Consider the following 9,739-nt stretch of genomic DNA (forward strand, 5'->3'; position numbering starts at 1 on the left):
ATTACAGAAAATTTACCTGGTCAACATTTCCTGAGTACAAACTGTGTAAAATAGAAGATGAATCCCGCCCTTCTACTGTTGCACTGTTAAATAAAACATTTCCTGGGTCTGATGATGGACACCCCGACAGTTGCTTGTTATAGACACCTTTGTGTTTCCATTCACACTGGGCATTCCGGAGAAGGAAGGGCAGCATTCTACGTAGGCGCATATGCTTTTATATGTCAGTCTGACACTAGCTAGTGCTGCAGGCAGCGTGGATGACAAAAAGGACTATGCACTCACACAAAGTAACTTTACTGGAGATGAAAAGGCTCTGGGGCATTGGGTGCAATATCCACAAAGACGTTTAACGTTTAAAGCACAAAGTGCAGGTTTTAAAAAAAATGTATAAAATATTCCCAAACATGGGTAAACTCTATTTTACGTATCTAAACCCTAAGTATTAACATACATGGGATTATGTGTAATATTATATCTATATATGCTTGTATTGCTCTATTTTTGTATTCTTAGGTTGTATTATTCTTTCATTATAATATTCATCTTGTGTAATAATGAAAATCACATAACTATATCTAAACAGGTGTATCTCTTCTTGGGATACTACAGTGTACTGTGTTTAATACAGGTTTTCTATGTGAATGGACGTGGGGAAGGAGGTCAGGGAAAGAGAGTAGACGATGAGGAGAAGTGGAGGGGATGCAATCAGAATATTCAATGCTTATGGCACAAAATTAAGAAACTTGAGAGAAGAGGCTGTGTTGGGAGGACTGGGGGAGAATGATGAAAGGGATGGCATCAATCAAGAGGAACTGATCTGTTGAATAGTAACTTCTTCGCACAACTAATTAAAGATAATAAATGTTTATTTTTAATTACCAAATACTGGCTGGCTTGAATTCACGGAAATGTATTTTCATGCTATTAACAAGATAACTGCTTTCTTAATACTCTAACAACTCCCCTATGTCTTTCTTATCCATTTTTTGTTCTTGTAGTCAACCGTCACTTGCAGATGCATCACTCCACCTCTTTCTGTCTTTACCTGACCTTTTCTCTACATGCGTGTCGTCTGCTTGCCTTCCAGAAAGGAGCAGTCATTGGAATTCAGGCCCATTCTAATCTGGTATGATCTCATTTTAACTACCTGCATTTGCAAGGACCTTACTTCCGCAGGAGATGACATGATGAGACATGAATTGGGGAAGGACAAATACAAGTTTTCACAGTAAAGGTATTCAATGGCTTATTTTACATACATGCTAGGATCTAGAGGAAGTTATATTGTTTTCCATATTTCAATTTTTAGTCTATAAAGGGGTATTCTATAAGTTTAAGAAAATGGGGGCTTTTTAATGAAAATTATTGTTTAGCGCCAGTCAAGTGTATTTTTATTGAGAAATTTTCATTTTTAAAATCTAAAATGTTTATTTTAATAGAAGGTATTTATTTTCTGGAAAGATACTCCAGGTCATGTCATGCTCTGGTGGGTGGTGATCAGCTAGTCTCTTTTCTTTGAAACCTCTATGTGAAGCCGTGAAATTACTATCATATAAAATACAGTGGCAAGCTTGTATAATTTGTTATATATTCTCAGAAAATGATTTGATTGAATTCCCATACTAAAATAGCAGGTTTTAAAAAATGTGTCTCTAATTTACTGTATAACATATTGCTTTCAGTCTCACTCATCAGGAAAGATATTATCTTTTAAAGCATCAATTTAAACAGAATAACTAAGCTGAGTAATGAGGAAGGTAACTTTCTTATAAGCTGATATTCCCTTGATTTCTGGGCATTAGTAAATAATGAAACATCACAATAAATTTACTCATATAGCAATTTCAAAGCCCCTTATAATTAACTTTAATTATTTTTATCACATTTACTTCTTTTGTCACATTTACTCACTTAGATATGTTATATTATCAGTTTGCTATAAAATTGTAATGCTTTAGAAGATTCAATCATTTAAAATAAGTTCTGTTTTCAAAGTACTATTTATACAATTAACCTGAAAAGTCTGATATTAAATCCTTCTAAAGTACTTTATGTCTTTTTACAGAGCTGATAATCACTTTAATTCTAGACCCATATGAATAGAAAATAAGTGTATTATTTGCTATTCTCACTGAATAAATAATAACCACAACAATAATAGCATATTTGAGATAGAGAATAATCTGGGAAAAGATCTTCAATGTCTCAGTTGTCACACAATTATTTAGCGATGAGAAATTACAGCCAACACTTGCTAACTGAGATGACAATAGGTTCTTATTGTTTGCTTTGAGTCAGATTTAGTCTATATTCATACATAATCATCACTCATCTCTACCTTCTACTCTAAGAAATATTTTTTGAGATCCCACCTCACTCCAGTTAGAATGGCTATAATCAAGAAATCTAATAATAACAGATGCTGGAGGGAATGTGGCCAAAAGGGAATCCTACTGCATTGTTGGTGGGAGTGTATACTTATTCAACCACTTTGGAAAGCAGTATTCAGGTTCCTCTAGACTATACCTAGAGCTCTGCTTTTTGGGCATTTACCCAAAAAGGCCACACTAAAGCTATCAGCACAACTATGTTTATTGCAGCATTGTTCACCATAGGTAAGATATGGAACCAACCCATTATATATATATATATATATATATATATATATATATATATATATATATATATAATGGAATTCTATGCCTCCATCAGAAAGAATGACACTGGTCCATTTGTTAGGAAATGGAAAGACTTGGAAAAATTACATCAAGTGAAGTCAGACCTTTTCCCTTATTTGCAATAACTAGTATAGGTCTAGGACAAGCAGAAAAGATCAAAAGCTATGTACATATGACCATATAAGATGGTGCTAAGCTAAATGAACCCCAAGATAGGTACATAAGAGGTTTTATCTTTGTTGCTGTTGTTTTTAATGTACTTATAAAGTACTGTGTGATTTTGTTTCTTTTGTATGATCTTCCCCCATGGTATAACTTCTGTTTTCTCTGTATTTGATTCTGATACCCTGCATCTTGTATATACATTTTTTTCTAATTTGGGGGGGGGGGAAGGGAAATAACAAAATGCTGAAACAAGGATACTGCTTAACCCATTGTAACAATGAGATGTACAAGACACTGTTAAAAACAAACTTTTCAACTTTTGGGGGACAGAGGGAGGAGTTGGGAGGTGGGAAGGGAAGGGATGCTAGGGTAAATAAAAGGAGGGGGTAACAATGATCGAGAGGAAATATATTCATTACCTTACTCATGTAACTGTAACCCATCTGTACAGTATCTTCAATAAAAATATATTAAAAATAAAAAAGAAATATTTTGATTTGGGGAATAAATTTAATGACCACTACTGATGCTTCTGGCTTTCCTTTTCTTGTAGGTGCAGAGATTTACTCATGTTCTAAGCATATCTAACTTTTCAACTAGAGAATCCATGATGAATTCTATTTTCTAATCTATTCAGTTGCATGTTCACAGACTCCAAAAATATTTATATGAGTAAAATTAAAGAGAAATAGATTTTTCTGCACAGATCCCAATCTAATTCAACAGACATGTTTAGCTTTTAAGCTTTATTTATTTATTATCTATTGTTTCATTATTTATTTATTTTTTGGTGGGGGATTTGAACTCTGGGCCTTGGTGTTGTACCTGAGCTCTTCAGCTCAAGGCTAGTGCTCTACCACTTGAGCCACAGTGCCATTCTCTTTTTCTGGTGGTTAATTAGAGATAAGAATCTCACAGATGTTCCTGCCCAGGTTTGGCTTTGAACCACAATCTCAGATCTCAGCCTCCTGTATAGCTAGGATTACAGGCATGAGCCACTGGTGCATGGCTAAACATTATTGTTATATAAACCATTACCTATATGTTGAACAAAACAAATTGAATTGGAAATAAGTTATATTTTTCAACATTCCTTTAAAATAGCTCTGAAATTCATGCTATCTCCTCAGTTTGAGTCACAAACATGCCATCAGAAGTGAGGAACATGATAAAAGTCTCTGAACATCCACGGTGGACATTCTTTCCCCCACAGTGGATCTGAGTACAGTGGTCTGAGTGCAGACCCCTTTGTCATGCACTCCGTTAAATTCAAAAAGAAACCTGATGATTATATGTTCTTCCTACCTTACAGCTGCTCATATGATCTCCTTTAATATGCTTTGCAGTTGACAGAGGTTTAGTACAATTCACTTCTGCTATGAACTCTCCAGCAATCTGTGCCACAGATAACTTATTTGCTTTCCAAAGTTCTAGCTTTCTTGGTAATCTTTGATCAATGTTATCTTTGGCTTTTGACTATGCATTTATAGAAACTTCTCTTTGTCTAAATACATTTTGTTCCCAAATCCATTTCATCACTTCAACATACAATTCTTTTGCTCAGATTGCGTTCTATCCTAAAACAAGAATTTCCCAGCTGGGTGAAAAGTGTAAAAATCCAACATAATTCAGGGGACTCATTTACAGTCCATGTGTAAGTGTGTGTGCACGTGTGCATGTGTGTGTTTGTGTGTATATACAGTATATATATGGTATATATACATTTGTATATACAGTGTATATACAAATGCTATTATATAGTCATATAAATATATATAATATGCAATCCACTTGTAGTAAACCAATTTGATCCTACTTACAGAATAAATTTAGCTATTTATTCATTCTGGGTTTTATTTTTCTACTAAACCTTTGGTCAAAACATGGAGCATCTGAGTTTGCTTTACACTGTGCAATGATGAAAGTTTCAGTGATTGTATGTACTCTATCACTTTTAGTTTTTCAAGTTTTCTCTCCCATAACTTTCTATGTGTCATGCCAGGGTTGCATGTCCTGTGTATAAAAACTCCATTTGTGTGGATATGGATGTCCAGATGGTTTTGTATTCAATAATAAATAATATCCCCCAACTTTGAGAACAGTGACTAGAACATAACTATTAAATATTCTGAAATTATCAACTTACTTGATGAACAAGGTAACCTAATTGAAGAGGTGATTAAATAGATAATTAGGAATGATATGACATTTAGAAATGTCTCAGTGATAGTGACAAATGATATGGTTCTGTCAGGAGAAGGACAGATTTTAAGTATTCAGTCTAATGAACTTTTTAATAATCTGGTTTAACATAGATCATTGGTATTATGTAATTCATCAAGTATGGCCATAAAGGAGGAGAAATGATGCAATATTTGTCTTTATTTCAAACAGCAGCAATGACACGAGACTGCTAATGAACAACTAAAAGTTACCTCAAAGAAGGAGAATGAGGGCAACTCACCATTCACTGTCCCCAGCCAGTGTAAGTTGAACAGATTCAGTATGCACTGAGTATAGATTCATTCATTTAATTCAATATCTACTGCAATCATGCCTCAATAAATATTTGTCTTTGTGTATAAATGAATGCTATGTCTCAAAGAATTTTGAGAAAAGACATTAAGAAAAGCCATATATTTGCTTCTAAATTTCCTTTTATTTTTCCCAATCTGCTACTAAAATGATAATTGTGAAAGTTATATCATTTATGGAAATTATCATGGAAAACTTGGTGATGTATTGGCAATATATTGGCTACATATTACCTCTAAATTCTTTAGGTATAAATGTCCCAAAACAGCTGTTAAAGTTATTAAAAAGACTTTTGTGTGTCTTCAAAGTTGTAAATCAATAACATTTGGAATACCCTTGCTTCTTTTGCAGAACTTCTGTTTAATCAGTCATCAATATATAAGATAATATATTTTATCAGATCATGAAGATATTAACTTATAGCATGAATATCTGAAACAAAATTTTGAAAAGCAGCCAAAATGCATACATTAGTTTTCTAAGGACAAATAAAATCCATGTGAAATAAAAATCAGTATCTTAGAATGCCTCCCTGTTTTCAGAAAAACAATCTAAAACTTTAATTGCTAAAATTCAGTAGGAAAATGGAACTTCTTGTAAATAATTTTATTATAGGCCACTGAAAAAGACATTAGGAGAATTGTAAACTAAGAAAGAAATGATAAGAACATATAGACCTAACAGAATTTAAAAGAAAGAATTTTTCAGCTCTGAAGAGCACTGGCATCCAGTATGTGACGTGAGCTATTTTGCCTAAGCAAGAGTTTGTTAAAAAGTATTTCCTTTGAATTATTTCTTGGAATTATATTGCTTATAAAAATATACCTACATATTTATTCAAACAGAGAAAATGGTAACATAATGAATTCAGCCTTCAAGGGAATAAATAGGCAAAAGTGTTGCCCCATGTTTGCAAAGAAATGAAAGCCAGAGTCACTCTCAACTTATTCCATGTACCGCCTAAACCCTGAAAAAAATACATCCAATGGGAATATGAAACATTACAATCTCTGGATCCTCTTTCAGGAAAATAACCTTATGTCATTGGTTAGAAATCACTGATAGAATCCAAATTATCAACTGTAAAGACAGTGATAAAACTAACTGAACTGTTTTAAATTAAGGAAATAAGAATGTCCAATCAAAAATGGCATAGGAAAGTCAGTAAAATAATTTAGAGAAAATGGATGTGCCCACTTCCCACAAATTGAAATAAACTGACATGGAAACATGAGAGGTAAGTAAAATATGATTATTAAAATAAAATTAAAATATGAACAAAATTTTAGTTTTGTCATAAAATAGAACATGAGCTACCAGTCATATATAATGATATTCACATCCCTCAATTACCAAAGAAATACAAATCAAAACCAAAGTGACAACAGAACATCATAAACCTAAGACTAAAATACCATATCTTGGTAGTGAAACAGAGTGCTAGAATTTTGCTTGTGGTGTTGGGAACAGTAAAGGCCAATAACTCCTTGGTATTACTAAAGCTCAGCTGATTATGTTTACAGCAATATATATTTTGCAGAAATCCATTCTTACCCAAAATGTGGTATAGAATTATATTTGCAAATTAGGGGCTGATTATAATCACAGCAATTCCCCTTGTGTAAAGCCATAGAGGGAGATTTTAAACAGATTTTTTTTAAAGATTCAGGAAATTGGAAATATAATGATGCAAGCTAGCATAGTACAATACAGTTAACTATAATCAAGGTTATTAAAATTTCTATAAACATCACAACCTCTTTGTCTCTCAACCTACTTCATACGCATAAGGTTCTCTATTTGTAATAGAGATGGTGAAAGGTGGGTTTTAGTAACATTATCAGTATATTTTCTGTCCTTCTATGATAATTTATTCCAAGGAAAAGACACAAATAAATATCATAAATCCTATACACAAGTTGCTGTTTTGATATTGGTCAACATTTACCATTTCAGAACACCCCATTTTAGAGCACCCCAACCCTTCTTTAAAATATTTGCTTGAGGTATTACTACTGCCATCAGAGCTCACCATATCTATGCCATGTATATAGGGCAGGCTGAAAATTTGGAGCACTAAAACCCCCAGGAATAGCCCTCAAGAGCAATGGTAGTTGGCTAATAAACATTTAGTTTATTCTTCACTCAGATCTGAAAGTTGTACCTCGTGGGTTCTATTCTCTCTCTCAGGTTTTCCAGCAGGACTGATCTCTAGCAAGAATAACTTGCTGGAAAATATAGTACTTATTGTCATCTTTTTGTTCCCCCCTTTTACTGCTGACCTTACTTTCAGTGGTTCTAGATTACTTCCTCTAATACATGAATTCCATAAAATACTTGCATTAATGTAGTCTTTTTTGTTACCTGGTGTTTTAATTAAGATTTTAGGTTTTTTTATTTGTTTTTAAGTAAGTTTTTTATTGTGAAAATACTGTACAGAGGGGTTACAGTTACATGAGCAAGGTAATGAGTACATTTCTTATCAAGCATTGTTGCCTCCTCGATTTTTTTTTCAATTTTATACATTTTTTTATTTTGAAAATACTGTAAAGATGGATTACATTTACATGAGAAAGGTAATGAGTACATTTCCTCACAAGCATTGTTACCTCTTCCTTTATTCCCCCCTTCCCTCCCAGCTCTGCAAGTACACTACCCCTCCTCCCCCACCTAAATTGTAAAATTAATTTCTCAACATAGTGTCTTATGCATCTCATTGCTACAGTGGGTTAACCTGTATTCTTATTTAAGCATTTTGTTTTTGCCTTCCCCTCCCCAAATCAGAGAAACGTATATACAAGATGTAGGTGCACCAGCTTCAAATACAGTGAAAACAGGGGTTATAATATTGGGGAGGAACATATAAAGAAACAAAAAAATCACATCGTACAGTATAAGTATGTTAGAAATAATACGAAGACAGAAAAAAACACTTTTGTCCCTATCTTGGGGTTCATTTAGCTTAATGTTCTGTGCTTAATCCGGCAGCCCATACACTAACATTGGAACAATATAGAGAAGATTAGCATGGCCCCTGCACAAGGATGACACGCAAATTCGTGAAGCGATCCATATTTTTACAACAGATGCTGGAGGTGATTTGGGCACAAGGGAACCCTACTGCATTCTTGGTGGGAGTGTAAACTTCTTCAACCACTTTGGAAAGCAGTATGGAGGTTCCTCAAAAGACTCCACATAAAGCTCCCCTGTGATCCAGCAATCCCACTTTTGGGCATTTACCCAAATGATTATAAAGAAGACCATACTAAAACTACCAGAACAACTATATTTATTGAAGCATTATATACCATAGTTAAGATATGGAACCAACCCTAATGCCCTTCAGTAGATGAATGGATCAAGAAAACGTGGTATATATACACAATGGAATTCTATGCCTCCATCAGAAAAAAATGGCATCACCCAATTTGTTAGGAAATGGAAAGACTTGGAAAAAAATTTATTAAGTGAAGTAAGCCAAGTCCAAAGAAACATAGATCCCATGGTTTCCCTTATTTTCAATAGCTAATATATGTCTGGGATTATCAGAAAATGTCAAAAGCTCTGTGCATTCGTCCTCCTTGATTTTTTTTTCATAATTTACTTATTTTTGTTTATTTATTTAATTTTTGCCAGTCATGGGGCCTGAACTGTAGGCCTGGGCACTATCACTCAGCTCTTCAGCTCAAGGCTAGCACTCTACCACTTAAGCCACAGCACCTCTTCTGAATTTTTCTGCTTATATGGTGCTGAGGAATCGAACCCAGTGCCTCATGTATGTAAGGCAAGCACTCTACCACTGAGCCACCTTCCCAGCCCAGATATTAGCAATTTTTTGATTATCACAAGAATATATTTTATTTTCTTAATGGTTGATATTGTAGGACCATTTGATGGTCCATAAGACATGTCCCATAGGGCAAAGTCCAAATTCTTGAACTGACCTAAACACTGTATTATATGGTGAGGTTTAAAAATGAATGAATACAGGTATTAATAAACAGGTAGCTTCTCAGTGTATAAATCTCAAAACATGCTTCTTTACTAATCTCATTGGTACTTTTCCTTTTATTTATATGTATTCAAATTTACTTACCATTATTTCCATATTGGTGCAGAAAATTGTGTTTCTTATTCTGGGAGCATGGTCTAATATTGCAAATAGTTGTGTCTCTGCAAAGACCTCAATGAACTGGACCTGGATAAGAATATATATATAAAAAACAACTGGCAGTCAGGATCTGTGAGCTACAGCTTGTTAGAAAATGCCACCTAAGGAACATAAGTCTCTAGATAATAACAGGAAGAGATTTCTTCCAGCTGTGTGAGGGACTCTATGAAGTTTTTTAGAGACCTAT

General features: G+C 33.9%; 1 non-coding gene across 1 annotated transcript; it reads left to right on the top strand.

Moving 5' to 3' along the window:
* Positions 1-8,353: 8,353 nt before the first annotated feature.
* Positions 8,354-8,460, top strand: LOC122105710. Its single transcript, XR_006147070.1, has one exon. It is a non-coding gene; the product is annotated as a U6 spliceosomal RNA (small nuclear RNA).
* Positions 8,461-9,739: the final 1,279 nt, after the last annotated feature.

Source organism: Dipodomys spectabilis, unplaced genomic scaffold (genome assembly GCF_019054845.1).
Source record: "Dipodomys spectabilis isolate Male_0828 unplaced genomic scaffold, ASM1905484v1 ptg000032l, whole genome shotgun sequence".
NCBI lineage: Eukaryota > Metazoa > Chordata > Mammalia > Rodentia > Heteromyidae > Dipodomys > Dipodomys spectabilis.